Source organism: Hyaena hyaena, unplaced genomic scaffold (genome assembly GCF_003009895.1).
Source record: "Hyaena hyaena isolate Hyena2069 unplaced genomic scaffold, ASM300989v1 scaffold_823, whole genome shotgun sequence".
NCBI classification, from domain to species: domain Eukaryota; kingdom Metazoa; phylum Chordata; class Mammalia; order Carnivora; family Hyaenidae; genus Hyaena; species Hyaena hyaena.
The window spans coordinates 442,002-456,743 of record NW_024081456.1 but is presented as its reverse complement, the minus strand read 5'-3'; the positions used below and the strand labels follow the sequence as shown (position 1 = coordinate 456,743).

The 14,742-nt window shown below is 64.1% G+C and overlaps 1 long non-coding RNA gene across 1 annotated transcript; it reads right to left on the bottom strand.

Annotated features, from left to right (window-relative positions):
- On the bottom strand, window positions 1-7,205 carry LOC120221963. The gene is made up of 2 exons (XR_005525929.1): window positions 7,094-7,205; window positions 1-724 (listed from the first exon to the last, which is right to left on the bottom strand). It is a non-coding gene; the product is annotated as an uncharacterized LOC120221963 (long non-coding RNA).
- Window positions 7,206-14,742: the final 7,537 nt, after the last annotated feature.

The following is a 14,742-nucleotide window of genomic DNA, read 5'->3' as shown; positions in this document are numbered from 1 at the left end:
TTCCTTCCAAAACTTTTAATGAATTGTACACGTTCAGAGAGATTTATAGGGTGAGAAGGATGGCTCAAAACGTTACTTTTAAGGTATTTGTCACTTGGGCAACGGCACCAAAAAAAAAAAATCTGGAAGATATTGCATTCAGAAATAAATCATAAATAGATGCATTTTAAAAGAGGTTATTTTGGTCGTTAATGGTTGATGGGCCCCCCAGTGCAGGATTTAAAGTTAAATTATGCAAGATCAAAACCAAACCTTATAATACTTAATCAAACATGCATAAAACTGGCAGGTCCAATAAATTCTCCCAATTAACTTACTTCAGATTGTGATTGCATTTGCTAATTTAATCAGCCCCAGAATAATTGGGAGGCCAGGAACTGAGGAGTGAGTGCGGGCGCACACACCGAGGGAGAGGGGCGCGGGGCCCGGGCAGGAGAGCCACCGAGAAAGGTGCTGTTTTCCGTGAGAGCAGCCATTCTGTCTTCCCGTCTCACGGAGGGAGAGCCTGTCAGCCAGGCACCCGGCTCAACTCCCCTCGGGCGTGCGGTCCCGGTCCGGACAAGCCGTCTGGAGCGGATCCATTCTGAGTTTGCTTGGCTACGGGAGCGCCGTGTTCTCGTCAGCTGCGGATGCCAGTCCCTTCCAGAATGTGCTTGGAATGATTCTGTCCCTCTGCCTCTTCCCTTCAGAGCCTGCCCATTCCGACCTCTGATTCTTTCTTTTTCTGTGAGAAAGAGCGAGTGAGCAGGGGAGGGACAGAGAGAGAGGGAGAGAGAGAGAATCCCAAGCAGGCTCTGTGCTGTCAGTGCAGAGCCCAACATGGGGCTCGAACCCATGAACCGTGAGATCGCGACCCGAGCTGAAACCAAGAGTCGGACGCTTAACCAACTGAGCCCCCCAGATACCCCGATCTCGATTCTTGATTAAATGAGGGTTTTGACTTAACTGCATTTTGTCTCTTTATGGGGGGGGGGTACAGTGACAGGCAGATAGGCCAGGGAGGAACCCACGCCGGTGCCTGGGCCCACAGGGAGAGGCAGGTGTCCCCAGCCTGGCCCCAAGGTGGCACATGGCTGACCTTGCCGAGCTCGCTCTGCGCTCTGCCAGGGAAAGCGTTTATCTTATTTAATTCTCAAAACAGAGTTTATGTTGCAAACCTGGGTTTGCACTGTGCTCTTCCGCCGCCTGACCTTAGTACAGAAGGAGCCCTTTCCCACGCAGTGAACACGCTGCGTAAGCCTGGCGTTTAAGGGCCGCCGTGGCGTTTACTCTGGCGGCCAGCATTCTGTCCCTTACCTCACCGGTGGTCCCCTCGGATTGGATGGATGTGTTGATGCCACTTTTTTGCCACTATTTTGTAAATAACGCTGTGATGAGCAGCCTGGGACATGATTCTGTGCGCACACGCTCTGCGCTCCTTCCGGATGGATTGCTGGTGCGAGCCAGCGCTCCCAGGCTCCGGACATGAGCCCCCCAGACCCCGTGCTGCACAGATGATCCAGGGCCGAGGCTCCTGCTGGGGGCTCCCTGCCCAGCTCTGCCACCGCCCGCCTCCCCCGCTGTCCCTGCCACGAACGCAGTGTCCTGCGAACCCACCAAGGTAGTGATGCCTCCTATCGTTTCCTAAACAAGCAGCAAAGACCACCCATAGCACGGAGACGGGGGTGTGGGTGGGGGCTGCCTCGTCATCACCGGTGAGGGACAGGCTCCAGGGACATCTGTGAGGAGGCCTCGGGTGATGTCACCCTCATTCTGGGGGCTCGGGGGCATTCTGGGAAGGGCCTGAAGCCACCCCAGCAGAAGCGGAGAGGGCGAGGGTCTGCGACTTGCCCGGCGGAGCAGCTTGCCTGCGTTGCCACGGGGCCAGGGGATGCGGGGGCACCGGAGCCCACCCCGCCAGAGCCCAGCCTGCCCCCTGGAGGTCGGCTCACAGAGGCACCTAGGTAATGAAGTCACTGAACCGGGAAAGCGGCACCCAGACGCGAGAAACAAACCCTTAGGATCCACTCACAGGAGGCCCTGCAGGAGTCAGACACACAGATACAGAGAGCAGAGGGCAGGGGGCTGGGGGTGGGAGGAGTCCGCGTGTGACGGGACAGAGTCCTGATCACGTTGGGGGCTCCACGACCAGGCAAACGCATTTGGTGCCCCTGAACCGTGCACGTAAAAATGGCTAAGTGGTAAATGCTACGTGACAGATGCCTCCCCACGACAGAAAGAAGGGGGAGCTACATGAAAGCGTGTCCCTGGATGCTTGGACTTGCATGGAAAGCCCTGGAGGAGTAAGCGTGGGTGGAGCTGGCAGGAGGGCCTCCTGGTGGTGGGGACAGACGCAGAGGTGTTTCCAGACTGCGGCTGACAAACGCCACGGCGCGTGGCCTTGTACGGGCACTGCTCATGTGAGCTCGCGCACCTGCGGGGTTAGCGCCTTTCAAATCGTGACCCGCCCTCCTCCATGGCGCCCTGCCACCCTTCCAGAAGCTTCCACACACTTCCTTCCAGCGGGCCCTCCTGCAGTTACGCCCACCGCGCAGGGGGTCTTCTCAAAGTCCACCTGACCCACATCTCCTACAGGCCCTGCGGCTCAGGCACCGCCCCCCAGGAGACCCCATCCCCGGATGCCTGGCTGCCAGGGTCCTCCTCTTTCGGGCACGTCCCCTTGCGAAATCGTCCCTTCTGATCCTTTCAGATCAGCTCAAGGCCCCTCCTCTTCCAAGAAGGCTTCCTGACCTCCAGGGCCAGGCCAAGTGCTTGCCTTGAGTCCCCCCCCCCCCGCCCCCACGGGACTGCCCGCTGGGTGCCAGCTCTTCGACAGTAGGGCCCGGGTCTGGTTGAACGGCGCAGCCCTATGCTCGGCGCAGGGGCTGCCTGGCCAGAACGTGCTGAAGCCACCTTCCAGGAACCGCTAAAAGTGGCCTGCCTGACAGCGGTGTCTGCCAGTGTCCCAGGGGCACGGCCGCTCCCCAGACCCCTCGGCCCTCCTTCCCGGCTACACTCCTTGAGGCCAAGATGAGGCTGGTCCTGCCTCTGAGGTGCCGGGGGTGGTGGTGATGGTGGTAGACGACGATGCAGAGCCCCCCCGCCCAGGGGCCTGGGGAGCAGAGGGCCAGGGCGGGAACCAGCTCTGGGCAGGCTGGAGGGCGGGTGAGGGCTCAGCCAGGGCCCGAGGCGGGGGGTCTCCTAGGCGGTGGGTTAGGAGGCTTTGGTCTCGGTGTGAGGGGAAGGGGTCGCACAGGCTCGGGGGGGCTGCTGGGGTGACGTGCGGCCACCACACCTGTGCTGGGCCGACTCGTTCTGCTGCGCCTGCGGTGCCCCGGTGCAGGGCATGTGTCACCAAGGCTCCCAGGCCTCCCCGCCCCCCGGGTTTGGGGGTTCAGTGGAAGGAAGTAAACCGGGGCAAACCTTGGGAAGGACGGAAGCACCGGTCCGCATGTCCCTGTGAGGCAGGCTGGTGCTGAGGGCCCCCCGACCCTGTCCAGGTTCCTGGTGGTCCAGGCCCAGGTGGTGGTCACTGGCCAGGGTCCTCGTGGGGTCCCCAACTCCATGGAGAGCAGAGGCTCCCAGGACCTGCACTGTGGTTTGTTGGCGCTCCGAGGAAAGCAGCAGAAACTATGTGCCCTGGGCCCAGAAACTGCCCCTTCCTGCGTCCGTGCGAGCACAGCGACCCGGAGAAGTCACATCCCCGACCTGGGTCACCAAGCACTGACTCCCCAGGCCCTGGCACAGGGGCCAGACCTCCCCCAGGGGCCTCCACATCCTGGCTGGACCTCCAGGGTCTCACCACCCCCCGGCCCAGCCCCCTCCTCTGTGCAGGAAGATAGCAGTGTGGCTGACAGGGACACGCGGGGACAGAGGGACACGCGGGGACAGAGGCGCACGCGGCAGGTGCGAGGGTTGGCTCTCCGCAGCGCTGGGGGCCCCTACCTCCCCCCACCTCCCACATCTGCCCTTGGCCGCCAGGGCCTGTGTGAGCTCCTGGCAGCACCAGGGGTTTGCAGGCTTGGGGCTCGGGTGCTGGATCCAGCCTACCCCGAAGGCGGCCCAGGACTGGCTCGGTGATGCCCACGAACCCCTATCCGGCTGCAGGCCCTGTTCTGGGGTCTGGGTCTGGAGCACCGGCCTCCCCGGGGCCCTCCCCACCCACTCCCGGGAGTGAGTGCAGCTCGCCCCCTACAGGCTGGTGTGACCTGGGGCAGGTCCCCTTCCTCTTCGTTAACCGGGGATAATCGCAGCATCCGGCGCTCCCTGGGGGGCCTGCCCACTGCTTCTCACAGACCTGAGGTCACGTTCACTGCAGGTTCACCCCAGTTCCGCACACGGTCCGCGGGGTGCACCGTCGGAGGGACCCACTTCGGAGCTTCGGCTCCCACAGGTGTTCAACTCTAAGCAGCAGGTGTCCTGGCGACCCGGCAGCACCGCGGTGGGCGATGGGGCCACAGCAAGGGAAGACCCGCTGAGGGCAGAGGTGGCGTCGGGACCGCGGAGAGGCCGCCCCTCCCTCCACCCCTGTTCCCCGCTCTCGGCCCGGCAGAGGGCGCCCCGGAGCCGCGGCGTCCCCGGGACCGCGCACCTCCGCGCACCCCGGCGCCCCCCCATCCCCGATCCCGGGGCGCCGCCCCCCGCCCCTGCTCACCGAGGGGCGCCCGGCTCACCCTGGGCCACCGCTGCGCACGCGCGCACCCACCGCTGCTCTTCCCTGTCGCTCCCTCTCTCTGTGCCTCAGTTTCCCCTTGGGGTCAGCTGACTACATTGGGGCCGCGGTAACTGCGGCCCCGCCGGGCGGGGGTGGAGCCGCGCGGGAGCCCAGCTTCCTTGGGCAGCCTGGGTGCCCCACTTCAGGGGTGAGCGGAGCGCAGAGCCCAGGAGGGAGCGGCGCGGCGGGGGTCACCGGGGGGAGGACCGTGCGTCCGGACCGGCCCCCTCCTGGGGTCCCCACCCCTCACCTGACCCGCGCCCTCGGGATCTGCCGGCAAGCCTGTTCCCGCGCTCTCCTCCGGCGCTAGGGGGCGGCCGTGCCCTCCGCCGGGCTCCTGGGACCCCGCGGCCGCCGCTCGGGTGGGGGGCGGGGCGGCAGGACGCCCTCGACCGCACCCCTCCTCTCCCAGCGCCGACACCCCCCCAGGGGCCTGTAGGGGGCGCCCGCTGCCTGGCCCCCGAAGCAGCAGGCACTGTCAGCGGATGGCGCGTGGAGGGGGCTGCAGATTTTCTGGCAGGAAGGCGGGGGTGGGGGGTGGGGGGTGGGGTGATGCCCCACCACAGGCCCGGGCTTGGGACCCCACCCCACCACAGGCCCGGGTGCTTCCACCAACAGCAGAGAGACCCAGACAGAGACACACACAGAGGGTGGGAGACCCCAATTCACAGGTAAGAAAATGAGGGGTGCAGAGGTTGGTAAGAGATGTGAGTGTGGACAGGATGGGCGTGGTGCTGGACACTCACCAGCCTCCTCTGGCCCCCGTGGGGCACGCAAAGGGGCACTGGGCGCCCTCCTGTTAAAGGGGCTGTGAGTGGCTGGTCCCCGCAGGCTGCTGGGGCCCGGCCGCTGGTGGTGCTGCTGCTAAGGTCCACGGTCCTCGGACCGGCTGCCAGCTCTCCGCGAGGCTCCCTGCGCCCGTCCTTGGCACCTTCCTGGCTGCTGGTCCCTGCTGGCCCGTGTTCGCCCGTGGGTGGCCAGGCGGCCCGGGCAGGTGCAGATGGCAGTGTGAAGCCCAGCCGAGTGGCTCACGCTGTCCTTTCCCTAGGGGCTTTGGGGCACAGCCTGGGTCATGCCCCGCCCCAGATGGCTCTGCCCCCGCCTCGCCCCTCACTCCCCCTGCCCTCCCAGCCAGCGCCTCGGGCTGACACAAACATCCGTTGGGCAAATGAGTCTGGCAGGCACAAAGGACAGTCGCAGGGCAGTCTGCGGCGGAGGCCACACAGCGAGCGCGGGGCGACCTCTTCTAAGGGGACGTTCTGCTAACGTGTCTGTGATAACGCCGAAGGGTTACCTCCCTGAGGGGTTTGCCTTATACACACACACACTCACACACACACTCACACAGTCACACAAACACTCACATACTCACACTCACACTTTGAGAACATTTTAGGTTCACAGCAAAATGAAGAGAAAGGAACGGAGGTCTCCCCATGCCCTCTGCCCCCCCCCAACGAGCACGGCCTCCCCTCGACCAATACCCCCACCAGAGCCGTCGTTTCTTACAGCCCACGAACCCGTGTCGGCCCGTCCTTGTCACCCGGGGTCCACAGCGGACAGTAGGGCTCCGTCTTGGTGAGCCGCCGTCTGTGGGTTTGGCCAAACGTGCCACGTCCTGTCCCCCCCATTACAGGTCGTGCCGTCATCTCACTGCCCTGAAAATCCTCGGCTCCCCCCATCCACCCCTTCCTCCCCCCAAACCCAGGTTGCACTTTCTCGTCCTGAGTCTCTCTCGGGAACCTGGCCAGACGGGGACCAGGGTCACAGCCTGCAGATGAGGAGTCATGGGCTCCGGGGCAAGGGGCCCCCCAGGGCCGGGCCAGCCAGGCTGAGGACTGACGGTGGCCTTGGCACGCAGCCCCGTGGCACTGCCCGGCTGCACCCAGAGGGCACACGCATGGGACGCGTGGCTTGGCGGTGTCCTGTGGGCGGCCCGATGGCCAGTGCGGACGTCACTCGCGCCACGCTGGGCTGTTTGCTGTCAGTTGCTGAACCGAAGGGTTAAGGCGGCAAAACCAGTGGTCTCCAGGGAGGCTCCCTGCCTGGTGCGCGGGGACAGCGTGCAGGCGCCTGTCTCAGTGCGGCGCCCGCAGCTCTAACCCCGCTGGCAAAGCCTACCTGCCCGCGTGGCCAGCGCCTCCCCCAGACGCCCGCTGCTGTGCCACCACGCTCTGTTGAATGAATGAATGAACGATCACTGGAATGAATGAACGATCACTGGAATGAATGAATGAATGCCTTCTTACAGGAGTACCCTTGTTGACCTGGCAGGCAGGGCCAGGGCCCCACCGTCCAGCGGTCACCGCTGTAGGGGACATGCTGGCTCCCCCAGGGCCATCGATCTGCACACCCGGCCCCCACAGGCACGGGCCCCCCCCCCGGCCACACAGCACTCACCCATCTTGTGGCGGCCCCCTGGTGGGGGGCGCTCCTCGGCGGCCCTGGCCTGGACTCGAGCGCGGGGCAGGGGCGCCGCATTAGCATCGCGGGAGGGTCCTGAGACTGTTGATATCAGCGCTTCAGAGTTATTTATGAATTCAGCTATTTGCCGGGACAAGCCTTTCTGCATTCAGTTGCCATGGTTACCTTAAAGTCGGTATCTTATTAATTCTGCATGTTATGAAATAAATATAGATCAGACAATCACAGTGGAGGTTCTTTTTTTTTTTTTTTTTTTTATGATGCAGTTTGGTTCTCGGCACCCAGGGTAGGATGGATGCACACGGTGTCACGCTGACACACATCCATCAGACTCTGGGCACCGGGCGGGGTGCAGAGAGGCGCTGGGGACGGGGAGAGACGGGGAGACAGAGGCCTGAGGGACCCCAGCCCCCTGGCGGCCCCCGAAGGGATTCCCACAGTGGATGCACAGCGCCATTGGGAGGGGGGCCGGTCCCCACGTGCTCCAGCTGGAGTCACGAGCCGCAGGGAGTTGGGCCCCCAAACTGCTGGGTGGGACTGGGCGTCCTATCCCACCCGAGGGTGCCCAGGTTGAGGGGCCTACTCTGTGGCCCTGGGGCTGGCGGAGGCCGGAGAGGAAGGATGTAGGACGGGTCCCGCTGGGAGGGTTTTTGGCCAAACTGGCTGCTTCCCTCCACCCCCCCCCAGTCTGGCAGCCAAGACAAACGCCACTACCTTTGTCTCCAATCAACAGAAGCACAGAGATGTGAAGTCACACGCGCGGCTTCATCATGATCGGGATTCGAACTCTGTCTGCCTACCGTCCGCGCGTGGCCCGCACTGGCCCCGTCCAGCCCCTCCCCGGGCCTGTCCCTGGCCCAGGCAGTCACCCCACGGCGCCTGGTGCCTAGGGCCGGGCTGCAGGCGGTCTGGGCGCAAGTGACAGGCGGTGCCCACTGCTCCTGGCCCAGCGCCGATGGTCCTGCCTCGGTTCAGGGCCAGGAGGGTGTGAGGGCCCAGCTGGGCAGGGCAGGGCGCTGCGAGCACAGAGGACCACCCGTGTGCCAGCGAGAGCCCGGGAGCCACGGATGCCGCGAGAAGAGGCAGCGGGGGTGCGGGTGTGGGGGGCACCCGGGACAAAGCGCCTGCTCTGTGACCTCACGCGTGCTGCCCGCTCTTGGGGCCTCACCCCCTCTTGTCAAATGGTGAGCCTCGTCCAGCTGGGCCGGAAGTGGTGACCTTCTGCGGGGCAGGGTCTCAGCCCTGCTGTCCGAGGGCGGGCGTGCCGGCCAGCAGCCCCCTCCCGCCGGCGCGCCGCGGGCTCCCCGGACGCTCCCAGCCCCCCAGGGCCCGATCAGGGCATCGACAGAGCTGTGCTCACCATTTAATTAAGCTTAGTTTAATTAAAAACCTGGGATCCTTTATTAGACTCTGTAATTGATTTAATTTCCTGTGGAATTCAAGTGTCAAATACCTCGGCCGTGTGAAGTCCCAGATTCTGGGGGGTGGACGCAAACGGGCGGCTGCACGGCCAAAGCTCCTGAATGGGGAGGTTTGCTCCCAGAGCCCTGCGGGCCGCCCCCCCGACCCCCCCTCCCTCTTGCTGCCCCCTTTCCCACGCCCCACACCTGCTTTGGGCTTCCTTAGTTGAAGATCCCACCCCAGCTGGGGGCTCCTCAGAGCCAAGAGTTTTTCCTGATGGGAAAGACGGGGGGGCGGGGCAGCCAGCTGTGCCCCTGCTGCAGACTGGGTTTCCAGAAACCCTGAGGTCAGCGACACGTGTTGTGACTCGGTGGGCCCCTGGGTGGGGAGCCGTGTTACTGCCCGGCTGCCCTTCGCGCCCCACGCCCAGCGCGTGGGACAGGACTGGGGCTGGGGGGTCGGACAGCCATCGTGTGTTGACTGTCCCCTGCCTGCCTCACCACAGACCCCTGGGGGCAGAGTGCCCTGTGGAGGCAGCACTGGGGCCTGACTGGCATGCAGAAAGCGCTGGCTCCCGTCCCTGAGAAGCCGTCACCCTGGGGGCACCTGGAAGCCGGGGGGGGGGGGGGCCGTGGACGCTGACCTTTCATTGTTTGAAGCCACAGAGGAGGAGGCATCTTCCTGTCCCCTGTAGGAAGGTGACCTTGGACCCCCAGCTCTTCCCCAGCCCAGAGCAACTCTGTAGAGAGGGTTTCTCCTCCCTAATTGGGATACCTTTTGGGACTACCTTAAAAAATTTTTTTAAATTTTATTTATTTTTGAGAGAGAGACAGAGACAGAGACAGAGACAGAAGGAAAGCAGGGGAGGGGCAGAGAGAGGGGGAGACACAATCCGAAGCAGCTCCAGGCTCCCAGCTGTCAGCACAGAGCCCGACGCGGGGCGGAACCCACGAGCCGTGAGATCTTGACCTGAGCCGATGTCGGACGCTTAACCGACTGAGCCCCCCAGGCGCCCTAAAAGGGCTACCTTTGAAGACTGGAGGTCGGGCTCTCAGGCAGAGGGGCGGCTTCTCCAGCCCGAGCCGCGGCGCTCCCGCTGGCCCAGCAGCCCTGCTCATGCGCCACCCCGGGGGGCCGAGTCCACCCTTGGACACGCAGCCTTGCGCACCATGGTCAGGGGCAGAAACAACCCACATGTCGTCCACGGAAGACGGGTGGCGGGTCCTCACGGTACAAGTCATTTGTCCCTTAAGTGGAGAGAGCGGCCACTTTAATTGGGATGGGCCCTACGAGGTGGAAGAATCTTGAAAACAGTTTTAAGTGAGCGAAGCCAGTGTCTACCGCAGCCCACCACGTGCGACCCTTCACGCGGCGTGGCCAGAGCGGAGAGCCAATTGGTGGTGCCGGCTGGTGGCGGGCAGACGGGCTTGTGGGGATAAGGCTTCTTCGCTTTTCTCTTTTTATTTGTTTATTTTTTAAGTTTATTCATCTATTTTGAGAGATGGGGAGTGAGTAGGGGAGGGGCACAGAGACTCGAACCGTCAGTGCAGAGCCAACTCCGCCGTGAGATCCTGACCCGAGTCAGACGCTTAACCAGCTGAGCCACTTCTCTTCTTAATCATGGTAAATGATACGGAACGTTTACGGTCTTCTCGGGTTTTAAGGGCACCGCTCAGGGGCGTAAGGCACATGCACACTGTGGTGCAGCCGCCCCTGCGACCTTCCCCAGATTGGACTCTGGGAAGCCCGCCCCCAGTCCCCTCCCCCTCTTTCTGCTCCGGCGTCTGTGGCTCCCTGGCTGCAGAGCCCCCCCCGTGGGTGGACCTTCAGGGCTTGTCCTTCAGTGGGGGGCGCACCTCACAGAGCACGATGTGCTCCAGGTCCATGTGCATTATGGTCCCTGTTGGAGTCTCCCAGGTTTCCTTCCGGCGTAATAAAAATGTTCTAGAGTGACCTGGTGACGGTTGTACAAAAACCACGGACTCCTACACCCCCAACTGGGTGGCTTTATGGCATGAGAATTACAGACAGAGGGCGTGTCCAGGCTGCCCGCCTTGCACCCCATCCTGTGAGGGGCGGAGCTTTACAAACTGGAGGTTCTGGGTTTTCCCTTTGGCAGAGGCTGTCCCGGGATGAGAAGCTTCTAGGAACTCTGGGCATGGAGGACCAAGCCGCCTTGCTCCCGACTGGGCCCCACTCTGCCCCCAGCCCCACCAGGCGGCTGCGCCTCGCCAGCGGCGGGTGGCTTTCCCAGGCAGAGACCTAAGCACCAGGGCCGGTGGGTCCTGGGTCGCCTGGTCCCCGCCAGCTGCCCCCTCACGGCCCTACAGCCTAACGAGCCCTGCCTGGCGCTCGGCTGGCACCCAGCAGAAGGCTGGCCGGCCTCCACCTGGCGCGTCTGTGCCAGGCTGTCCCCATGCGCCCTGGCACCATCTGCAAAGCTCGAGTGTGTCACGGAGCTGGGACTCGCAAACCGCTCACTTTCTCAAATGTGCATCCGAGTTTGAATTAAAGAATCCGCATCTGTGCAGAGGGTGGGAGGGGGGCGGGGGGGCCTGAGGGACCCCGGCCCCACCGGCCACACCAGCACCACCCCACGGCCCCTAGTGCCCCCCCAACCCCACACGGCCCAACCCTCCCCACACCAGCTCCCCCGCCCCCCCAGCCCTGCACCCCCACCCCGTCCTCCCCGCCCCGCCCCCACGGCCCCGCCCCCTGCCCCTCCCCCCCAGTTCCCTCCGTGGCCAGGGGGCACCTCCCCCAGCCCGGATCAGGCCGCAATTTATTCTGCCTGGTTTTTCCCCGTGATAGGACTTGCTATGCTGTGCCCTGTGGGTATTGATTTTGCGCTATTTTACTGGTTTTAACTTAATGACTAGAAACCCCAAACAAATAAAATTGCCTTTAAAAACTCAGGGAGATCAATGAGTGGGACCGGAATCACTATTCTACGAGCTGAAGGGACCGTCCCCTGGGCCGCTTGGAGCCATCGCTCACGGCCAGAGGTCCCTTGGGAATCGAGGGCTTCCTGCAGTGGGGACCGGCCTGTGCACCTCATAAAGCGAGACCCTGTGTCCTCTGGGTGAGGCCATTTGAAAGCCTGTCTCCGGGTCATAAAACAGAAAATCTAAACATTATTCATGTTCCCAAGACGCCCAGCGGCCTCTATGCTGCGTGACCTCAGGGGGTGACCGGGAGGGGAAGGCCAGGTTGCAGACCCCCAGGGAGGAGAGGGCCGCTGGCGGGGCCTGGGAGATAGGGCCGCCCTGGCCCAGGAGGAAGCTCCCTGCAGGTGCCCCCTCTGGGAAAGCAGGGGGGCTGCGAGCCGGGGCCGCACTGAGGAGACCTCTGCGCCCAGCGCCCCGGCCCTGAGGGTGGCTGTGGAGGCTGGAGGCCAAATGGAATCCGCTCAAGCAGCAAGACCCCAGCCCAGGTGCCACAGGGCCCCTTCCTCCTGATGGGCTGGGGGCCAGGTGGGTGTGGCCTGCGGCGCAGGGACAGGCCCCTCCCCCTGCTCCTCTCACGGGGTCTGGAGGACACCCCGGGGCTGTCCGGGGCTGCCTGACTGCAGGGTCCCCCGGGTGGGTCCGGGGCTAGCAGCAGCACCAGGCCATTTTGGGAAGGGGGAGCCAAGGCAGGCTCTGGACGGGGAGCCCGATTCCGCCCCTTCCCATGAGGCCTGGAGAAGGCTCCCACCCGTCAGAGGCTGCAGGCTTGTGGGTCCCCCAGGGACCCTGAGGCCTCGCTTCTGTAGGTGTGTGTCTTCCAAGTTGTGGGTAGGCAGCCCAGCCACAGGACGGGCATGGGGGTGGCCGGGAGAGGAGCGGGTGGGGGACAGGGAGTGCCCTTCCCTATCTGCTCGCATCCCTGCGGGAGGGAGGGGCTGGCGGGTCCTCCTGAGTCTGATGCCCAGAAAGTCCCCTTCTGGCGCCTCCTCGGGCCAGGCTCACACCCCCACCACTCGCACTAGGGAGGGTTTTGGCCCAGCCGGGACCAGTTACGGGAAATGACTCTCTGAGCCCCTGAGGCCGGCCTGGGGGTTCGGGGGCGCCCCCCGCTGCTGCTGCTGCAGAAGCCGGCCTGGGACCCTCCCCGCCCAGGGCGGCTCCACGTGTGGCCGGCAAGGTGCCCGTTCCGCTTTTTGCCCACCAACCCCGGGCCGTTCTCTGGACGACCTGGTCTCCGTGGGGACTCGGGGGCCATTTCTGAGCGGGGTCTCTTTTCCAGAACTTTGTGGGGCTTCTTGACCCCCCCCCGCCCCCGCAACTAGAACGTCTGCTGCACAGACGCCTGCATGGCAGTGACGCCCGCCCCTCTCCCTGCCCGCCAGCTGGGAAGTGGGGGACGGATGCACTCTGGCTCCCACCACGAGCCTCGGGAATCTTCGGGACCCACCGGCTCCCGGCTCCCGGGTGCCGGGGCTGAGCCTCCTGCCGGGTCATTACAGACACCAGCCAGGACACACCCTGAGAGCCCAGCAACAGCCACAATTGAGGGGCGCCACGCCGGGCTTCCTGTCATGAGGGGAGCCTTGACTCGGGGCACAGAGTGCGGGACGCCCTGGGGGCGGTGGGACGGCAGGGCGGCGGGGGTGGGGGGGCAGCGGTGCAGAAGGCGGAGGTGCCTCGGGTTCCCAGGCCGCGCCTGCTCCGGGAGAGCCAGTGCCTTGAGGCCCCCACCTGGTGGGGCTGCTTTCTCCTTAGCCAGCCATGGGGGGCGCTGGGCGGGTGCAGGCCCCTTCCTCCTCCTGCCTCCTCCCCCCAACCAAAGGGTGTTGCCCGGACCTGGGGACCCTCCCCTTTCCCTTCACAGACATCACTGCCAGACCTAGTTTCAGCACCTGAGCCCTGGAAGGTTCCAGAGCCAGGGAGGCCCCTCCCTGCCTCCGCCCACAGGTGGGCCCCTGACTTCCTCTCACCTGGTGAGAAGCCCTTGGCTCTGGCGGCCTGCCCTCAGGGCCTGCAGGCAGAGCTGGTGAGAATCTGCTCCAGGAGGCTTATGCCGGCTCAGAGGTAGGGTGGCACCATCATCCATGTGGGCACAGACCAGCATCAAGAAGGCACCTGCCTCAGCTGCCAGGCACCTACATCAGTGAGGACTTGAGCATCTGGCTGCCTAGTGTGCTGCTGGGTGGCTCTGGGCAAGTTCTTCCCCACCCTGGCCTCAGTTTACCCAGCTGTAAAATGGGGTGATGGTGCCCAGTTGTGAGGAGTCAATGCAATGACATAAGAGGAAAGGTTGGGCACCAGCTTGTCTGTCCCCAGAGCAGCTACTCCTGGTGAAGAGGTTCCCCTTGGTCAGACTCACCGGGTGGCACTGGCCCTGCCCACCCCCTCCTCGCCCAACACCCCCCCTCCATGTTGTCAGGCCCCAGAGGGGAAGCACACCACCCAGCAGATCTGTGGATGCCGCTTCTGTGTGCAGGGTGCAGGCCCTTCTTCTCTCCCGTGTCCAGGGCTGGGCAGGGCGGTGGCACAAGGTCCCTGAGGTCCCCAGAGCCAGGATGAGACGACAGGTCGCCCTCACAGAAGGCCGTGTGCACGCGTGTGTGCTGTGTGCAGTGCACAGGTTCCTGCGACGTGCTTGCGTGTGGGGGAGCGTGCACACGTACTATAGTGTGTGTGCCCATGGGCACCGCCGGGCACAGAGACAACCCCCTGCAGACGCCCCGCCCCAGGCAAGCCCCACATTTCCACACGCGGGTCATGGGGCGGGGGCGGGGGCACTCAGGCGCTGCCCCCACCAGCCAGCTGCCCCCTCCCCCTCCCGAACGGCAGTTTGATACATCGCTACTGTGAGTGAAAGCCCTCTACCTGCCAGATGTTCTCCAGGGTCAATTGTTAATGCCTTTCATCAATTATTTAAGGCGAGGGATCCCTCTTTTCTTAACAAAGCAGCTGCAGCAGCAGAGAAGCCAGCTCAGGTTACCTGGGCCACAGGTGCCCACGTGAGAAGGGCAGGACAGGGCAGGACCGGGCCCGGCTCAGGAAGGACACGGTCAGGCAGCAGGTGCCAGGGCCTGGGCGGGCCTGGAAGGCCCTTGGGGTTCTCAGTGAGCCCCTCGCTGCCTTCAGCTCTCTGTCCTAGACTCTTAATGGCCTTTGAAGGAAGGGGCCCATGGACCCAGAGGGAGGAGGCGGAGGCCCTGGGAGGCGACCCACCCACCCTTCTCTCCACTTGGGGTGCTCCCCTGGCACCGACATATTAGGGGGTCCTCGGTTAGG